At 42.1% G+C, this 19,855-nt stretch overlaps 1 protein-coding gene and 1 long non-coding RNA gene across 3 annotated transcripts in view; one reads left to right on the forward strand and one right to left on the reverse strand.

Annotated features, from left to right (window-relative positions):
- Window positions 1-4,947: 4,947 nt before the first annotated feature.
- LOC308586318 lies at window positions 4,948-11,091 on the reverse strand. Its single transcript, XR_014007804.1, has 4 exons — window positions 10,920-11,091; window positions 9,823-9,897; window positions 5,969-6,013; window positions 4,948-5,321 (listed from the first exon to the last, which is right to left on the reverse strand). It is a non-coding gene; the product is annotated as an uncharacterized lncRNA (long non-coding RNA).
- Window positions 11,092-11,206: 115 nt separating this feature from the next.
- Window positions 11,207-19,855, forward strand: part of EPHB1 (EPH receptor B1) — a 366,648-nt gene continuing 357,999 nt past the window's right edge. The window contains exon 1 of one of the 2 annotated variants that reach the window (XM_081192559.1): window positions 11,207-11,601. The gene's annotated coding sequence lies outside the window, so the exon portion shown is untranslated. The remainder of the gene's footprint in view (window positions 11,602-19,855) is intronic. The other variant, XM_081192560.1, reaches the window with a different exon arrangement.

The raw sequence follows: 19,855 nt of genomic DNA on the forward strand, positions 1-19,855 counted from the left end.
ACAACTTATTACTTATATCCTACCCATCTGTCTGGGTAGCCCCAGGCAATCTGAGTCCGCCCCTTTTAGGGTCCATTTTGTTGAACATCCGCGGCAAACCCGGAAGTACCAGAACAGGTTACTTCCAGGTTTGTCACATGCGCAGAAGCGTTGAACCACGCTTCGTGCATGCGCAGAGCGACGTTTTGTCGAGCATCCCTTTCGTCGAGTGTCTGGGGCTCCGGAACGGATTCCAGATGCAAAAGGAGGTACGACTGTAATATAAAAACACAGTGAGACACCAAACATTAAAAACTTCCTTATACAGGGCTGCCTTCAGATGTCTTTGGAAAGTCGTGTAATTGTTAATTCTTTGACATCTGATGGGAGGGCATTTCATGGCCTATTGTACCCAAATATAAATCATTTCAACTTCTTTTTTTATTTATAAAAAAGATTTCTTTTGTGACCTACACCATAACATCCTAGGGAGGGTTGTGACAATATAATATGCTATAAAACATTTGAGAGCCAGTGTGGTGTAGTGGTTAAAAGCAGTAGTCTCGCAATCTGGGGAACCGGGTTCGCATCTCCGCTCCTCTACATGCAGCTGCTGGGTGACCTTGGGCCAGTCACACTTCTTTGAAATCTCTCAGCCCCACTCACCTCACAGAGTGTTTGTTGTGGGAGAGGAAGGGAAAGGAGAATGTTAGCCACTTTGAGATTCCTGAAGGGGAGTGAAAGGCGGGATATCAAATCCAAACTCTTCTTCTTCTAAAACAAGACAAAACAGTCACGATTCTAAAAACAAGCAAAACTGTTTCAACCGGAATGGGACAGTATAAACTGTGGGTCCTACAAAACAAAGCGAAGGGTAGAGATATGTCTTGTGCATCCTCTGAAAACTGTACAATGAAGATGCTAGATGCACCTGTATGGGTATGAGTTCCACAAAGGGATTTGTGGGGATAGAGGCAGACTGTTTGATATTTGGGGTTAAGCCATTTAGGGTTTTAAACACTAATGTGAACACCTAGAATTGGGCCCATAAGCAAACTGACAACCATTGCAGCTGCGAGCTATAAATGGAACCCAAAGAAGTCGACCTTTCTGAATCTCCTTCAAGGGCAGCTCCGCCCACTTTTGCTTCTGGCTGCGCTGCCACTGGCATGTGGCCCTCAAAGTGCTGCCTGGAATTGAATGTGGCCCTCAGGATAGAGAAAAGCTTCCCCACACCCCTGTGTTACATGACGAGAATCTCCCAGGGCAGATTCCAAAACTTCAAAAAGATACATTGGATTTTTCTTCTTAGTAGGGAAATTTCCATGCCGAAAACCATATTTTTAAAGGCCTTTTGTTTCTGGAAATGATGAGGACTGCTAGCTTTTTATTAAATCTCCATCTGTAGTACGCTTCTGTTGAGCTGTAGATTTCTTTCCTTTAGAAATCCTGGCTATGCACAACCAACACATTATTTAAATGCAAGTGTTTCTTTCACAACTTATTTCTAGCCCTTTCGAAACTTTTAATCTTCAGGTTGTTGTTTTTTTAATGTGAAGGAAAAGAAAGTTGAAGCCAGATTAGGAGAGAAAGCCATCTGTCTTCAGAGGAAGTAGGCTTTATATTTACATCTGCATTTGGTAATCCTTTATCTTCAAAGAGAACAAAAGATTCTTACCTTTATCAACAGGAAAAAAAGCAAAACCCAAGCACTCAGCGACATTGTCAGCTGCAAAGTGGTATGATAATCATGTGACTGTTGCATCCAATGGAAACTTTATTCATTACAGGGAAAATGTCACTGGTCGCTAATTATAGAGTGAGGCGGCAACATATACTTTCGTTCATATAGGACGTTATTGCTGTTTTGGTTGAGGGGATAAAACTTTTCTGAAGTAATAGTGGCCTGCAAACTAGATAGAATTATACCTTTTATATAAGTTTGTCCACTGATTAATATTTTTCTTAGGAAACTAACCATTCAACTAAACAAACAAACCCCAACCCTTTATGTGCAGTGTACCTCAAGCTATTATTACTTGTTTCTACTGCTGTGGAGAAAAACACCTCACAGCCTAAATGTTGCCACTGTTTGAGACCTGGAAGATGTTCTCTGATTAAGGATGCGTCCAGATTGTTGAGTTCCAGAAACAGCAAGATTCTCTGAATGCGCTTATCATCAGGTTAAATCAGTAATAAATATGCCCAAGATGCTGGAAATGAGGGTAGCCAACTTTTCCTTCTTGTAGGGCTACTATGCCTTTAACAGTGACCCGATAAGGAGAAATTAGCAGGTGGAGCTTTTCCTGATATGGAGAATGGAAGTGATACGAAAAGGTTCGCCCACATTTCTGCATGTTACGTCACTGCTAAAGGCACAGGAGTCCTGCCAAAAATAAAAACAAATTGGTAATCCTTTTGGAAGATCTTCCATATTTTCCAGTGATACCAACTATTATAGCCTGAGTAGCTTTCTTGAAGATCTGGACCACATAGTGATGGAGTGCTGGTGGAAAGAGTTGGGGCACCAAAAGACAAAATAGATAGCGATGAAATTTTCAGGATGATGAGTTTCAACTTCCCCTCTAACTACAGGCTGCATGTCTTTGCTTTCCAAATGTGTTTGACACATTAGCTTGTCAGCTTCACCTTTTTGCCTGCTTTCCGCCATCCAAAGCCAGGCAGCTACCGCAAGGGATTTGCGAAATTAATGCATATGTAGTACAGCAACAGAATTTTGCTGTATTGATTGGCAGAAGGGAATTACACGAAGGTGCTTGCAGGAAACATGCAAATACTATGCTTCTAGGAAGTGCCAGCTGTTTATCTATTGGTAATATTCCTTATATAAATCATGCCCTAACTTTCTTTCCCTCAGTGAGATCTACCACATGGAAGAAAATGAATGCCCATCATTTCAGTTCTACCCAGGCACCATGCAATAGGGCATTTATGGCCCCTTGTGCCCTTACTTTATCAGCACTTTTTAAGACAGTGTGTGTGCATTTTTATCGGTAAGAAATTTGTTGTTTAGTCGTTTAGTCGTGTCCGACTCTTCATGACCCCATGGACCAGAGCACGCCAGGCACTCCTGTCTTCCACTGCCTCCCGCAGTTTGGTCAAACTCATGCTGGTAGCTTCGAGAACACTGTCCAACCATCTCGTCCCCTGTCGTCCCCTTCTCCTTGTGCCCTCAATCTTTCCCAACATCAGGGTCTTTTCCAGGGAGTCTTCTCTTCTCATGAGGTGGCCAAAGTATTGGAATCTCAGCTTCAGGATCTGTCCTTCCAGTGAGCACTCAGGGCTGATTTCCTTAAGAATGGATAGGTTTGATCTTCTTGCAGTCCATGGGACTCTCAAGAGTCTCCTCCAGCACCATAATTCAAAAGCATCAATTCTTCAGTGATCAGCCTTCTTTATGGTCCAGCTCTCACTTCCATACATCACTACTGGGAAAACCATACCTTTAACTATACGGACCTTTGTCGGCAAGGTGATGTCTCTGCTTTATAGGATGCTGTCTAGCATCCTAATCGGTAAGAAATAAAACCCGCCATTCACAAAACTGGAGAGCAACAGACCCTACAAGCACTGGCGGACAAAGGGGGTGCAGTGGGTGCGGTCTGCCTCAGGTGTCATCCCTGAGGAGTGGGGGGCATCGCCCCCTGCCCCCTGGTACGCTCGCCACGCCCCCGGGTGCTGAAGCAGCTAGCTCCACCTCTGCCTACAAGGGATTCCTGTCACATCACAGCTTCTACATTGGGGGTTCTCAAACATTGGGGGTTCCCAGAGAACTTTTCCCAAGAAGGAAGAAGATAGCAAATTTTGACAGGCTGTGTAACCAGCAATACCTTTTTATCGTCAGGCTAGGGAAAGGACATTAAAGAAAAATGCAGGAAGCAGGGCCACATGAAAATCACAGAATACTTTATAGCAGCTATAAAATTTTATTTCTATCATTTAAAAAACATGGGAGGGGTCTTGTAATGCACCAATAAGTCATTTTTATGTCATGTAAAGTGCAGTCCCGCTCTGGTACTCTGATAAATGTGGTGTGTGAACCCTTTATGTATGTATTTGTTTATTTATCACTTAATGCCAAAACAGGCTTCTAAGCAGTTTACAAGTATAAAAATGAATTACACAAGCACCCATAATCAAAATGCGCAATAAAGCATCTGTAGAAATATTCATAATTAAAATAATCAATAACACAACCCCATTAGAAAAACACAGCAGTTACGACAGGAGACTCAGATCAAGAAGTGGGACTCAGACCATGGGGCGGCTGTGGACACTTTTGGCTATGCATACCCCTTACATACAGCCCCCAACTATCTCTCCAGATCAAATTTCTGCAAATCCTTGATGTGCTGATTTTCCATTGATGGCCCAATGATCACTGTACCACCATTGTCCTAACTGAACGTTATATCATATTTGTTCCTTTTTGTCCTGCCCCCCTCAGACCAAAAGGAAACCCACCCAGATGCTATTCTGGGCTACATTTCCCGCTGCTGGGGCCATCCCATTCGCCTGGTTATGCTGAGGTGGAAAGTGACAGCATCCAATGGCTGGCTCCAGTTGATCAGAAGTTATTTATTAGCAGCTAAGACTTTAGCTAATCACCTGAATCAGTAAAATTCCCAAATCCATCACAGGACAACCAGTTTATTGGGCCACCCAATTATTTTTTTTTAAAAAAACAAACGCATACATTAAATAAATGCCACAAAATAGTGAGCAAGCTTTTGGGTTCTCCAGAACTCTTCATCAGGCTATATATTTTTTAAAAGCAGATGGTGGGAAGATGGGGATGGGGAGGGAAAAATAGGCTGATGTTGAAGTCACACAGTCTGCATTTCATGCTGGTCTTACAATGGAGTGTAGTGGGAGGCAGCAGACAATTAGGTTAGGCTCTATGAGGTGCTTTGTAAGTTTCAGGTTGCGCTTGAATCAGTGAGGTAAAAAGTAAACTTCAGCTGTTAAAATTTCGCAAGCTCTGAATTTTCAGGCCCTGGCTATTGTGAAGCTGAAGTTGTTTCTCTTTATGTACTGGCTGCCTGAGCCTTCTCATTAGCCCGAAAGACCAGTCTGTTGCTACTCATCAGGGTTAGAGCATTGAACTGGGTCTTTGTACCTGGCAGAAACGGGCAGATATATGAAGTATGAAAATTTTAATCCCATTGCCTAGTATGAAAGCTTCGGCTCAGCTGCAGTACTTTGTAGAGTTGTTCTTATCAATCAAATGGAGTGTTAATATGTGCTGACACGTCCAAAAAGACATTCAGAATGCTAATCTTCAGATCTCCTCTGCATTTGTGCTCAGATGCTCAACCGCACTGTTACAGAGGTAGAAAAAGAGAGAAGGGGGAGGGGAAAGGACTCACACTTCATCTTTATTTTCATTGTGAAAAGGGCAAAGGTATTCCATTATTGTTCTAAGTGAATTTCCCTTTACCAAGGGAATCGTTAGATTTCCCTCCACTCTAGATCCCACTCTTTCTCTTGGTTTAGTTGCCAAATTAACCTTTGTATCACCTGGTTTCCTTTCACACTGCTTTTCAATTTAAGCCCCAAATTGTTCAGGCACACAAGTAATTGTCCTCCTCTTCTTGCCCTCTTTTGCCAAGGTAAGTCATTTGATCTCCTCCAATAGCAATGTGTGAGGTTAGTCCTTGCTATTCCAAGTCCATATGTCACCCTGAGGCTTTTTCTGTCTGGAGTATCTTCAGCAATTAACAGCTTGTGGAACCACAATGCCTTCTTGGAAATTCATTTAAATTACTAGCACTAATTAGTATTAATATCACAATTTATCATCTGATATATTTTAAATATTGGCTTGTGGGAAATGACAGGCTAATTTAATACAAAGCCAACTGTGTAAAGAAAGAATGCTGATATCGGGTGGCTATTCCCTTCCCAGCCCAGCAAAAATGGTGTTTTCATCAAATTTGAATGTACTATTCCAAAATTCCTTACTTGCCTAGGTCTTCATAGTCCTTCTCATATTGCTGATGTTGTCTTCATCCTAAAACAACAAAAGCTTAGCCTTTATTATTGCATTTTTAAAAAAGCCTTCCCTTCCTCCAAGGAGTTTAGGGTGGTATGCATGGCCCCTCTACATATTTTTATTATCAGAAGAATCCTGTGAGGTAGGTTAGGCTGAATGATAGACAACTGACTCATGGCCAGCCAGTGAGCTCCATGGTCCAGCAGTCAATCACCGCACCCTACTGGCTTTCAACTATAAAAGGAAGAAAGCCTAAATTATCTTAAACTGTTGAAGAATGTGTAAATTGTCCAGGGTGAAAACCACCAAGCAGCTGAAAAAGAACACCCAGTAGATAACAGCTTCTGCTGATGCTGTTATTATTGATGAATGGCATGCATGCCCTCCCCCCCCCATCTCTCTCATCAAACATAGTTACAACCAGCAGGGCAAAACTTCATGAATTGGAAGTATCTGAGCCAGAACTGTTTTCCTTAGAAGTGAGACAAAAGCACCTCCCCAAACATTGGTTTGATACCTCTGGAACCACAAAATCATAGAGTTGGAATGGACCCTAAGAGTCATCTAGTATAACCTTCTGCGGTGCAGGAATCACAGCTAAATATTGGCAGATGGCCATCCTGTTAGAATTCCTGCTCCATGATTGCAGTCATGGGATTTTTGTCTATCACATGATGGTATATGTTTTGACTCCACAGAGTGGGAAGTGACGGAGACAGGATGTTTGTGTTACTGTGTTCCCTGAAGTGGGACTATTGTCCTTTTCTCTTTGCTGTCTGATGCTAGAGAGAGAGGGAGCCATGTTGCAGTGCTCCGTGTGTGTTTATATGTAAATAAAGTAGATTAGCCAAAATGCTGAGTTGATGAGGTCTGTTACGTAAGTTGTGCAAACTCTGCGGATCCCTAAGTGTGCAGGTGTTGGTTGGCATCGGTCGTTGTGATGTTCGGGCTGAAGAAAGCTTTTGAAGCTCCCGAACGACCGACCAGGAGGGAGGAAACATGCCAGTTGGGCATGTGTCTCTGCCAGGGTCCTACTCAAGTGTAGGCCGAGCTCCTGACACATCCAACCTCGGTTTAAAAACCTCCAATGAAGGAAAGTTCACCACCTTCTGAGGGGGTCTGTTCCACTGTCACAAAGCTCTTACCGTCAGAAAGTTTCCCCCAATGTCTAGTCAGAATCTCCTTTCTTGTAGGCTGCATGAACACCATACATTTAAAGCACATTTCCCCATCCCAAAGAATCCTCAGAATTTTAGCTCTGTGAAGTGTAAACTAGAGAACCCAACTTGAGCACCAACAATTGCCTTCATAGTCAGACTGAGACTTGCATCGTTTTGGTGATTTAACCCCTCAGCCCAGACCAAATCGACTCCTGAACACATGTAACCTACCTCTCTCTCTCTCTCTCTCTCTCTCTCTCTCTCTCTCTCTCTCTCTCTCTCTCTTGTATCCTTGCTTCTGCTATTCCTTCCCTCCTTCTCACTGTCTGAATTTAGACTGGAGCAAAGACTTTCCTTTGCCTTTGTGATCTTGTAAAACTCAATGTATTATTATTATTTATTGAATATATATACCACCCTATACCCGGAGATCTCAGGGCAGTTCACATAAAAAGATCACAGTATATAAAATCAAGATAAAAACAATAACCCAATAATACCCCCCCAAAGAGCCACATTTTAAAAGGGTATGGGATGTTGATCAGGTCAACCAAAGGCCTGGTTAAAAAGGAACATTTTTGCCTAGTGCCCAAAGGTGTATAATGAAGGCGCCAGGCGAACTTCCCTAGGGAGAGCATTCCATAGATGGGGAGCCACTGCAGAGAAGGCCCATTCTAATCTTGCTACCCTCTAGACCTCTCGAGGAGGAGGCACACAAAGGAGGGCCCCAGAAGATGATCTCAGGGTCCAGGTAGGTTCATATGGAAAGAGGCAGTTCTTTGAGGTATTGTGGTCCTGAGCTGTTTAAGGCTTTATAGATCAAAACCAGCACTTTGAATTGTACACTGACAGCATTACATCAGTTGTAAGCATTGTGCTGTTGAGGACACTTCCTCAACTAGTTTCACAAAGTGACATTTTCCAGCCAAGAAAGGTACCATATCCCACTCCCATCTGGCTGTGAAGGAGGAAAGAATGACTGTATTTATCTTAGATATGTGTTTATCAGATTGGGAAGGGAGTGAACATGGGATTGTTCAACTCTGGACCTTAAGAATTCTGGATCAGGTCCAGTGGTTCTTCTGCTCCTATTTAAGAGGTGCTTGTGGCTGTTTGGAACAGAATGCCTGACGTTGAATACCCTCAAATGGTGGTGTTGTTGTTTAGTCGTCTTAGTCATGTTTGACTCTCTGTGACCCCATGAACCAGAGCATGTCTTGGAGACTCTCACTTTCTTCTCAAAGCTTCTCCTTTTTTATGTCCATGGAGTTTTCTTGGCAAAATACTGGAGTGGTTTGCCAGTTCCTTCTCCAGGTGGATCACATTTAGTCTAAACTCTCAGCTATGACCTGTCCATCTTGGGTGGCCCTGCATGGCATAGTTCATAGCTTCCTGGAGTTATTCAAACCCCTTTGCCATGACAAGGCAATGATCCAGGAAGGGGTCAAATGGTGTAGAGGAGTGTGATTGCAGCCATAGACTATTTCTCAACCCTCCGTAAGTCCAGTTTGATATCCCCTGCTTTTTTAAAAAAATTTGAGGGACAGCTGGTGCAGAACTAGGTTAGTCTCTTACACAGAACGTATCTCGCTAGCTGCAGTACAGAGGGCAGGCAAAGGCTAAGGAACTCACACTAATGTCACGAACTGTGTCATTATTGCCTGCAGATAATTAAAATGGATTTTCAGGAGCAAATGCTCCCTGCACTGTATGTTAACACTTCACATTTCCTTTCATCAAGCCTCCATATCTTAATCCTCTGGAAATGGCTTGGCATCACTTAAAACACCATCAGAGAGCAAAAGCAAAGCTATTAAGACAGAGCTGGTTTTGACATTAAACCACTGCTCGCTTAATATACTGACCTTTGTTTAGAGTCGCAAATGTATGAGTCATGTCTGCAGTCTTGCCCATGATACTAAAAATGAATGGAATTGCGGGGCCATTCATGGAAGAAATTTCTTATGTTTAAACATGCAATATATTGCTGAAGGACTTAAAGACCCGGGATGTTACAATAACATCCCCTATCACCAAGTGACAATGGCATTCAATAAAAATTATTTACAACCTGATAGAGGCAAATGACTGGTAGGAGCAGTTACCAAAGGCTTTTAGAGGCAGCCTGCACCTCTCCATGATAGTTCTGGACAAGCCTCCCTTTCACACACAGTTTATGAAATATAATGTAAAGGCCACTTTTCTGTACCCTCAGCAGAAAATGGGGAGAAAAGCCTGGGCTATGAACATTCACTCATCCATCCATCCATCCATCCATCCATCCATCCATCCATCCATTCTTTGAAAGAGTTGGCATGATCAAGAGTCAAATTTAAATGTTAAAAGTTAGGAGGCAGATACCTTAAAATCACAGCTAGCTTAAAACTGTGATCCATAAAAGTATGAGGATTCATTTAATTTCCTTTTTCAGTTTTAGAACCTATAATCATATCATTCTGAAGGTTTGCTACATTTAACCAGTCGAATATGTTATCTGTCAGGATGTGACCAGCCCTGGTGTAATTCTTGATTTCATATAATAACATATATAACATAAGATTTCATATAATCTTAGATGTGGCACATGCTAATTTGATACATTTCAGAACATTCTCAAACTAGAGCACCAAGCAGCCTGATAAGCCTATCTAATATTAGACCAGTTACCAAGGAACAGCTTTTGAGACATCAGTGAATCTGCAGTTGAAGGAAGAGCTCCAGGAAGGGCCATCCACATCTCTTCTGTGCTTGCTGTGGGATCATTTACTATCTAGCCTGCTCTTATTTGACAGGCAAAGCATCTTAATGTCTAGGTAAATCCATCTAGTTAAGCTACTGCAAATCTGCTTTGCATATTCACCTGCACCAGTCTAACCCTTACTTGTGTAGTAGCAAATGATTCGCTGATGAAAGATGGTGCGACTTAAACATTAATGCCTCAGAATTGCATTGCATTTTCAGAGGCTGAGAAAACCTTTTCTGCAACTTTGGTTAGTTTTGAAGTGTGTATGTGTGTGTGTGCACTTTGAAGTTATGTGTTGGGAGCATCACAGAGGTCGTTGGACAGATACCATTAATTAACTTACTTTTATTTTGTATTACACTGGTACCTCGGGTTACAGACACCTCAGGTTACAGACACTTCAGGTTACAGACTCTGCTAACCCAGAAATAATACCTCGGGTTAAGAACTTTGCTTCAGGATAAGAACAGGAAACACACGCTGGCTGCGCGGCAGCAGTGGGAGGCCCCATTAGCTAAAGTGATACTTCAGGTTAAGAACAGTTTCAGGTTAAGAACGGACCTCTGGAAAGAATTAAGTTCTTAACCCAAGGTACCACTGTATTGTATGTAAATTTACTTTCTAGAATATCTTTTTTTACACATGTACAACACATCATGATTTCTAACTGGTGTTAATGGAAGTCAGTTGGCTCCACCTCTTCATTCTCCACCCCCATTAAGAATAGTAGAGAATTTAACATTTAAAGTGCTAAACCCAATCCTCCTGCTATCAATTTCCTATGTACAGCCTCTACTTACCCTGGGCTGTGTTCCTTTTTACAAAGTGCATTTTCCCCTAGGAAGACAAAAGTGTTCCCACTAAACTCTGTCCATTTTGCCCTAGGGGGCAAATAGAAATCCAGGATGTATTTGATTCAGATAGGAAATAGGGTCTTCAAAGAAAGTGTTAACCCCTTCCTTCAATGGCACAGGCCCCCTGAAGCTGCATTTTACCTTTAAAAAAATAACCAGTTGGATACCTGATCATGGATCACCCACTTTATAGTTTGGCCCTGTCTGGATCTTAATCTAGATTTGCTTATTATCACAAATAGCACTACATCGTCAGACAATTCCCTGGATAGCACAGGAGCAACACTCAGTTCCCTTTCAGACCTTTTGAAGACTTTCCATTGTTTCCTGCTGTCTTGGTCCATGTTTGGCAACAGCACAGTATACAAAAGCCAGGTCACAGTGGCTGAATGTGCACTGTGATGTCACAAAGTCCTGCCACTTGGCAACCAGACCTAAAGCCAGAGTTTCAGAACAGCCAGATAGCCAGAGAGACCATCCATTGCCTAACCTTGGTATCTTAACTGGCTGAGCTCCATTGCTAATACTCTAAAAGGCTCGTTTTTAAAGGTATGAATAATTACAGCTTCTTCAAATAAATTCCTACCGTATTTGAATTAAAAGAAGCTATTTATTTGATTTACAAGGAAACAGAGGAGACATATGTAGCCATGAAGACTCAAGGACAGCCCAGACTTCAGAAGCTCACCTACTCAGCCACTTTTTCTACTAGCACCGTCTGTGAACAGTTTCCCTAGCAGATGAATTAAAAGCAGCCAACTTATTTGTTCATGCCAAGGACTGGAATTTGAATAAGAAGTCTGAAAGGTGAATCTTCCAAGTATGGCTTACATGTCGGGATGTTACCAAGTATGTGTGGTCTTTTGTTTTAATGAATAGCTTTATTCAGTTCTCGGTTCACTGTTTGTGTCTGAGAGACTGATGGGCATGTGTGGTCAGGAAATAGATTTCTCAGTAACATAGCTGACTCTGGATGTGCTACCGCAAGACGTTTGGTGGGACTGCCTCTCTATATGGCTTATTTTTGTATTTATATAGTATCATCAGTGTGGGTGGTGTTTCACAATGTACAAGAGGACAGGGCCCTGACCCAAGGAACTTGCAGCCTCTAACATTTGACACAGGAGAGATAACAGAGGACAGGAAGGAAAATAGAGGCAGGAAGAGTCAGAGGAAGAACATTCATTTATTTCAGTTACATGTGCCTGGGCTTAGTTACAGTAGGGGATGCTGACATAAAAAGCAGTGTGTAATGTATTGATCTTAGCTATCACATTCACCATAGCAAAGCAAGTTCAAGAGAAATCTAAATACCTGCTTGTTATTAATGACTAGGAGTTGCACCCCTGCTCACAAGCCCCCTGTCATTCCCTCCACATTTTTAAATTATTATTTTTATTATTTTTTTCCATATTATTACAAATTGAACTGAATTACTTTAATTTAATACAATTTCTTAAAATCAGGTTTCCCGCTCCCATTGCTATCATATGTCCCAAGATATTCCCACATAGCTGCTTCCTTTCTTATTTAGTCTCCAGTTGACTTCCTTCACTTGCCATTAAGTCATTCTTCCAGCTGTCCGCCTTTTCACCTTACAAACAGCTACCTTGGTTTCATCTTATATGTATATAATCTATTTCATCTACATTTTTATTCCAGACCTGGTGTGTTGAAAGAGTTCAGTTATTTCTCTTGTTGTTCAGTTCTTTGCAGTGTTTATCTGGGTGGCACAAGATCACATTCCATTCCATTCAGCTGTTATCAAACTAATATGTGAACCTTGGCCATAAATAACTTACAGAGTGAACTTCCTAGACTTTAAATTCTAGACCATTAAATTCCCCTTTGCAATTCTTTCTTGGCACACAACACACAACAATTCCTCCCCTCAGATTCAGCCTCTCTTCAACAACTGTCCAGCTGTGGGTCATTTCTCCTCCTCCCCACTACAATCCTCCAAGAACACACCCCATCTAGAGGTGGGTTGTAAAAAAAATCCATTCACCCTCGGTCAAGGGGGAGGGGCAAAGCAAAACTTTATTAAATTCCTTGTAGATCATAAATCAAAGGCCCACCCCTTTTTCGAAATATAAAACTGAGTAGGAACTACACATGTCTCTTTGTTATGTAGAGGAGGACAGGATAAAAAAGACGATTAGAAACCATAAGAAAGCGCAAAGCACTTTGTCTTCCCCTGTTATGTACTGAGTTGAATAGGATCCTGTTGTAGGGATTCACAGAAAACCATTCAAATACCTTCAGAAAACCAGTCCCAGTTCTTTCAGCAGCTGGTTGATTGAAGCCTATTTGCATATGATGCTTCAGGAGCACCTCTTTATTAATGCCAATTATCCAGATTGAGGAGGAACCTGCTACAAATCAGGCTGGTAATGGAGGCTCGTCCATGGCAGGGGCACACTCCCAGATCGCTCCCATTCTGCCTTCCAAGTTGGCAGACACGGGATTGCATGGCACTGCGGGATGCAGTGAACTTCCCAAACCCCACTGGAAAGCATCAGAAAGATTTATGCCTCATTTCCTTCCTCCCCCCTGCCTGAACTTCTTTACAATCCCTGGATGGCTATGAAGAACCACCACCATTGACTCATGGGCTTGGCCGGAAACTGTCATTCCCTCCCCATTAACCCCTAGAGCTTCCCCTTCACACCCTATGCAACTACTAAAGTCTCTTTTCTTGACCTCTTGGTCGTCCCCCCCCCCGCCATGGAAATCCAAGATTGTGGTGAGGCACTACAAATCCTCCAATGGGGGGCTGTGATCTGACGAAGATCCAGACTTCTGTTGTGGCACTACAGATCCAATGGGGGCTGCATGATGACAGCCTTATATTTGTATGTACAGTGGTACCTCGGGTTAAAAACTTAATTCGTTCCGGAGGTCTGTTCTTAACCTGAAACTGTTCTTAACCTGAGGCACCACTTTAGCTAATGGGGCCTCCCGCTGCCACCACGCCACCACTGCGCGATTTCTGTTCTCATCCTGAAGCAAAGTTCTTAACCCGTGGTACTATTTCTGGGTTAGCGGAGTCTGTAACCTGAAGCGTCTGTAACCCGAGGTACCACTGTACATAGGAAGAAATGTCTTGACAAAATTGCATATGACAGCAAAGCGGACAAGTCAGGCATGTGCAAAGGGGCTCCACGTTTGCTGTTGCCGTTTAGGAAAAGCAATACTTCTCATAGGTGTGTTGCTGTATAAGAAGAAAGGAACACAAAGTGATTATGAGAAGTTTTGCTTTTTCCAGATGGTAATGGCAAATCACTGCACTGTTTGAGGCTGCAATCTTTTACACCTTTGAGCTCCTTGGGACTGACTTCTGAGTAGATATGCATAAGATTATGCTCTAAACTCTCATCGTATGCATACGTCTTTGAAAGCTTACCTTGCTGAACTCAGTGGGATTTACTCAAGTAAACAGGGATTGGATCAGGTTTTTAATTCAGTATACAATACAGTTGTACTTAACTGCAATATGATGATAATACTAACCAAACTGTCTAATGATCATTGAGATAAAGCATATGAAATATGTTGAACATTCAAAAACCACTATTTACACACTAGGGATTATTATTGCTGCTATTATTATTATTAGGATTCAACCTGATCAATTCACATTGGCTTTACCAAATTGCAAAATTGAGCTGTACATGAAGAACGCAACACAAAATAGTAGCTCAGTAGCTCTTCTAAGTTTTATTACCAAATTACACTGCTAATTCTTCCATAGTGTCTTAACAGCTGTTTAATTTCCTAGGGAAAGTGTGAAATCCTTCTCTGGTGACTGATTTAAAAGTCTCACTCATGTCATAGATGTTTGAAAAGCAGATTTGTTTGCTTATTTAACTGTAAACATTGGCATATGTCAGGGTTTATGTACAGTAAAAATGGAAATGTTTTCGGGATGCAATCCTATACAAAACATACTCAGCTCCTAGTGATTTCCCTAGTCTTTAAGGCTACCATTCTCTGCTCACTTACCTGGAAGTAAGTCCCTTTGAACTCAGTTTAGCTCACCTCTGAGTAGACACACAACGGATTGCACAATTTGGCATTCTCACTTCTGCACTGGATCACACACAAGGTTTTCCTGAGGGCTTGTTCTCTTTTTCCAGGAACTGAACATTCTAGATGAAAATAACCACTCTGAGTTGCAAAATCACGCTCCCTTTTATGAAGGGACAGATTACAAAAAGATGAGAAGCAATCCACCGAGTTGGACAAAGGCCACTTAGGGGGCAGAACCAACCAGCACCGCCCTGCATAGACCACCTCATGCAATCTGATTAGTGTGCTGTGATCTATTGCAGAAGGTGCATCCTGGTCACTGTCTCTTCGAGCTCCTGCTGTCGGGACGGAGATACAGGACGATGAAGACAAGAACGAGCCGTCTTAAGAACAGCTTCTTCTCCAGAGCGATCTTGGCCCTGAATGGGAAGCCTGGACTTTGAAAGTCATCTAATCTTCCTTGCTGTATTATACTGTATTGTTTTAATTAGTGTTTTTATAGTTGTTTTGATTTTGTGTGGAGTGCCCTACCTGGGTGAATGGAGCAGCCAAGTAATTTCGTTGTCCCCGAGAGGGGGCAATGACAATAAAGATATTATTATTATTATTATTATTATTATTATTATTATTATTATTATTATTATTATTATTATTCTAACTAAACAGCCGCAAATGATGGAGGCAAGTGACGCAAGCTTTGTGTGGCAAGGAAAGAGCTCCACACTAATGAGTGAAATGCTTACATTGGGGTTGGGGAACCATTTTGGCTCCATGGGTCAGAGCCTTACCAGGATCTGCTCTGTAGACCCAATTTGACAAGTGAGTGGGGGGCTACCTACCTTTCAATCACATAGCATCATTATGATGGCGCATGATTGATATGATTGGCCATTCCTCCCATCAAAATTCATTGCGGGGGTTCCCAAGTGCCTGCTGCTGAGGGAGGCCAGAAAGTTGTCTCCATTGTAACAGGCTTCTTTCTCTCACTTCCTGCAGCAGTGGCAGCAGTGGTGAGAGGAAAACAAAGGGGAAACTGAGAATTGAAGCCCCCCCCACTTGTCAGAGGTGCAAGTCCACCGCCCCTTGCTTATCCTTTCAACCAGTGACATCAGAGGTTGAAAGGAGGAATTCGGGAAAGAGCTTTGCAACCCTCCCCCTCCTTTGCACCTCTGATTGTCTCTGCATAAGGCAAATTCTGATTCCCGATAAAATCAGTATTTTGGAGTTTTTAAAGAGTATTAAAAATGCCTTCATTATTTAGGTGCCAGGCAAAAACGTTCCTTTTTAACCAGGCCCTTGGTTTATCTGTTTGACATCATATACCCTTTTAAAACATGGCTCTTTTTTTGGGGGGGGTGTTATTCGGTTATTGCTCTTATTTTGATTTTATATATTGTGATCTTTTCTGTGAACTGCCCTGAGACCTCTGGGTATAGGGCAATATGTAAATTCAATTAGTCAATCAATCAATCAATCAATCAATCAATCAACCAACCAACCAATCAACCAATCAATATTTATTAATTAAAAATATAAATTTTCATGTGCTAAAAGATCACTATGTTTAGCACCAAAAATACTCAGGACAAACATAGATGGAGGGCTTTAGACAGAACACGACCAAGAGAATGCTTCTTTAGTATATCTGGTTAAATATTTGTGAACATACAGTATATATTCCAATGTTTAGGTCCCTGCAAACTTCTATGAAAATTTTATGACTGGGAACAGTATATTATTATTTCTTGCCGCCGCACTTGGTGGCCCTTAGATGACAAGTACTGTATAGTGCAAATGATTGTTTTTATTATCTCGGTTGCTTTACTGCGGCCAGCAAGGGGCTATCATTATCGTGATTTGTAAGAACAAACAATATTTCTCGCAAAATAGGTGAGTCACTCATGGCCCATACCTGCAGTCCTATAATCACAAAAGAGCCATTTTCTTCTACTGCTGAAAGGAAAACCTGTGAAAATCATTGCTGTCGACTTTTGCTATAAAGTTTGGCTTCTCTCAAAATGATTTATTAAGTGAAAATTTGTGATAACCCAGCGACTCTTGAATCAGTACAAGGCTTTGATTCTGGCAGGCAGCTCAGCCCTTCGGAAAGGATGGGGGCATCACATATATGCACCCTCCAAGATGATAATACCCTGGCAGGACAAACCTGACATTCCACCATCTTCTCTTCATCTTCTTGATGAAGAAAACGTGAATGGAGCCAAAAACTCTTTTCCCCCTTGTCCATTTTTATTAACATTGCCAAGACTGAATCTTGGGGATTTAGCCTTGAATCAGGACGACTTGGCTACAGCACTCCAGAAATCAGTTGTAGCAGCAAAGACACCAAAGCCCAAAGGACTACCATTTGTAACCACTGGAACCGAAGCCAGGAACACTCCACTCTGTGCATGTGATGAGCCACCAGAACTGCATTTTAGAGCATATCTCTGTGTTCTTAGGCTTTGGATTGGCCTTGCTTACCCAGGCTGACTTTTGGACCCCTTGAGGCACAGAGAGTGAGAAAGGGCTTCTTCTTTGGGCTGAGATTGGACAATAATAATCTTCCTAGCTCCAGTGTGTTTCAATTTGCCCCTCAGCTCCGGCTCTGGTTCTTGGTCTCAACTTCCTAGCTTGTCTCCTGCCCCAGCTCTGACCTCCTGGTGCAATTCCTATTTTCCAACTTCTGGATGACTCCACCTTGATGCCAGCAGGTTAAGCCCTGTGGCACATGGAGTTTCATGGACAAAAGGAGATTTACTTGTCTTTTTCTTCCAACTGTGTATGCTCTTGGTACTTGCCAAGTCTCCCCAGAAACTCAAGGCAGCATCAAAAACACCCTCCAATGCAGGGCTCCCCCCCCCAGCCGGAACTCGCTGGAACTGAGTTCTGGAACCTCTGTGTGTTCCAGAACCTCTGAGTTCTGGAACCAGTGTGGTGTAGTGGTTAAGAGTGGTAGACTCATAATCTGGTGAACCGGGTTCGCGTCTCCGCTCCTCCACATGCAGCTGCTGGGTGACCTTGGGCTAGTCACACTTCTCTGAAGTCTCTCAGCCCCACTCACCTCACAGAGTGTTTGTTGTGGTGGAGGAAGGGAAAGGAGAATGTTAGCCGCTTTGAGACTCCTTCGGGTAGTGATAAAGCGGGATATCAAATCCAAACTCTTCTTCTTCTTCTTCTTCTTAGGTGGGAACAAGGGAGCATGGTGAGTTCCGGCACTTCTTTTTCTAGAAGAATAGCACTGCTCCAATGGAATGTTGGGAGCAATTGTCAGAACAAAATGGAGGAATGGTGTGTGCGCACAAACGCTTGCACTTACCTAAAGAGACTCTTTCGATTGTACACAATATAGGTCCACGTTAGGAAATCCATGTGTCTTACAGTCTGTTTCAAAATGACACACAGCTTGTGGATCAGGCATGTCAGATTTATTATAAAATGCCCACTGTGACTAAATGGATCTTATGCTTATGCGGTTATTCATCCCTGTGCCGCTGTTTAGCTGCGGTGAAGCCATCTTTGACTGTACCTAAAAGCCTTTCCTTTGAAGCATATGTCAGCCAGGAGATAAGCTGTCAGACTGAAACAAGTTGTGGCATTAAGCAAAGAAATATGCTATATTAAGAAATAGGGTAATCTGTGTTTTAATCTTGAATCTCTCTTGACCAAAGGGGAGCCATGATTTCTGTTCTGTATCGCTTGAAAGTATCTCTTTGTTCTCCCTGACCTGTTCCTGGCAGGCCAAATTGTGCCAGCTACAACTGCCGTTTGTTTGTGAAGGTCTTTTCCCTGATCAAAGTCCTCTGTTCTTACAGATAAAATGTCTGCTGAATTCCTTTCTTCTTCACCAGATGATGGTCCATCAAGCCTTAAGACTTGCGGGTTCATTTGCTGGTTGAGGACAGATAACCTCCTATAGGGAGGGATGTCTCTTTCTTGCTACCTTATCTGAACTCCATTGTGGTGAATAGCTATGAATAGCTAATGCCATTTGGTACCCACATGGTCTCCAGGCAGGGAAATTGCTATGATATGTCCAAATTGCATGGGTAGGTTAAGGACATCTCTCTCAGGCTGTGATTACACATGCATCTTTGACCATCCCAGAATCTCCTCACTGCCTTCTTCTTTTCTTGCACATCATAGCTATTCAGAAGTTAGGATTTCCTCTGATTTAAACCTTTCCATGCTCCTTCCAACCATTTATTATTTATTTACTTATCTATAAGGTTTCTTATTTTTCTTAACATTTTAAAAGAAATGGTCCCATGGTGGGCTAGAACAATATAATATACATTTATGAAAACCATTACAATTATTTAAAAAAGTCAAACCATTCCCAATGGAAGAGAACAGTAACAGCTAGTGCAAGTTATAGAACAGGTGCTGTTATTTATTTCATTTCTAAACGTCAACAACTTAAGTTCTCTTCAATGTAAGCCTTGGTTTTGTTAAATATATTGAACTCTACTTTGGATCTTGCCTAAATCTTGCCTAAAATCCTCAGCAAATCCTGTTGTTACATCTTAAATGACTACCTGAGTATAATTTTCAGGAGTGCAAGAGACCCATACCAAGACAGACATGTATAAAATTACACATTCTGGAGAAAGTGATGACTGCACTCTCTGCTTCCATAATATCCGAATCAGGAGTCCTCCAATAAAACTGAAGGTGGAAAGATTATTTGACAGATGAAGGGAAATACTTCACCACACAGCATATAGTTGACCTATGGGATTTGTTCCCAGAAGATGTCGGAATTTCCGTTCGACTGAGCCACTCCTCCAGCCGAGTCCTCCGGAATCTCCTCCAACGATGATTAATGACCTAAGGCACGTTTTCATTATGCAGATTATACGCAGCAGCAGAAGGGTGAGAAATATGAGCTACATTGCTAAGAGTTTTATTTCTAACTACGAGGACAGAAAAGAATATACATCCTCTCTCTGTGAAAGCAGAGAGGCAACTGGAACAAAGGAACAGGAAACCAGTAATATCAATATCCGTCTCCCGTCTCCCATGAGGCTTCTAACAGTCTGGAATCTCTGGAATGTAAACAGAGTCTTGT

The sequence above is a fragment of the Podarcis bocagei genome, assembly GCF_964188305.1.
Source record: "Podarcis bocagei genome assembly, chromosome: 4".
Lineage (NCBI taxonomy): Eukaryota > Metazoa > Chordata > Lepidosauria > Squamata > Lacertidae > Podarcis > Podarcis bocagei.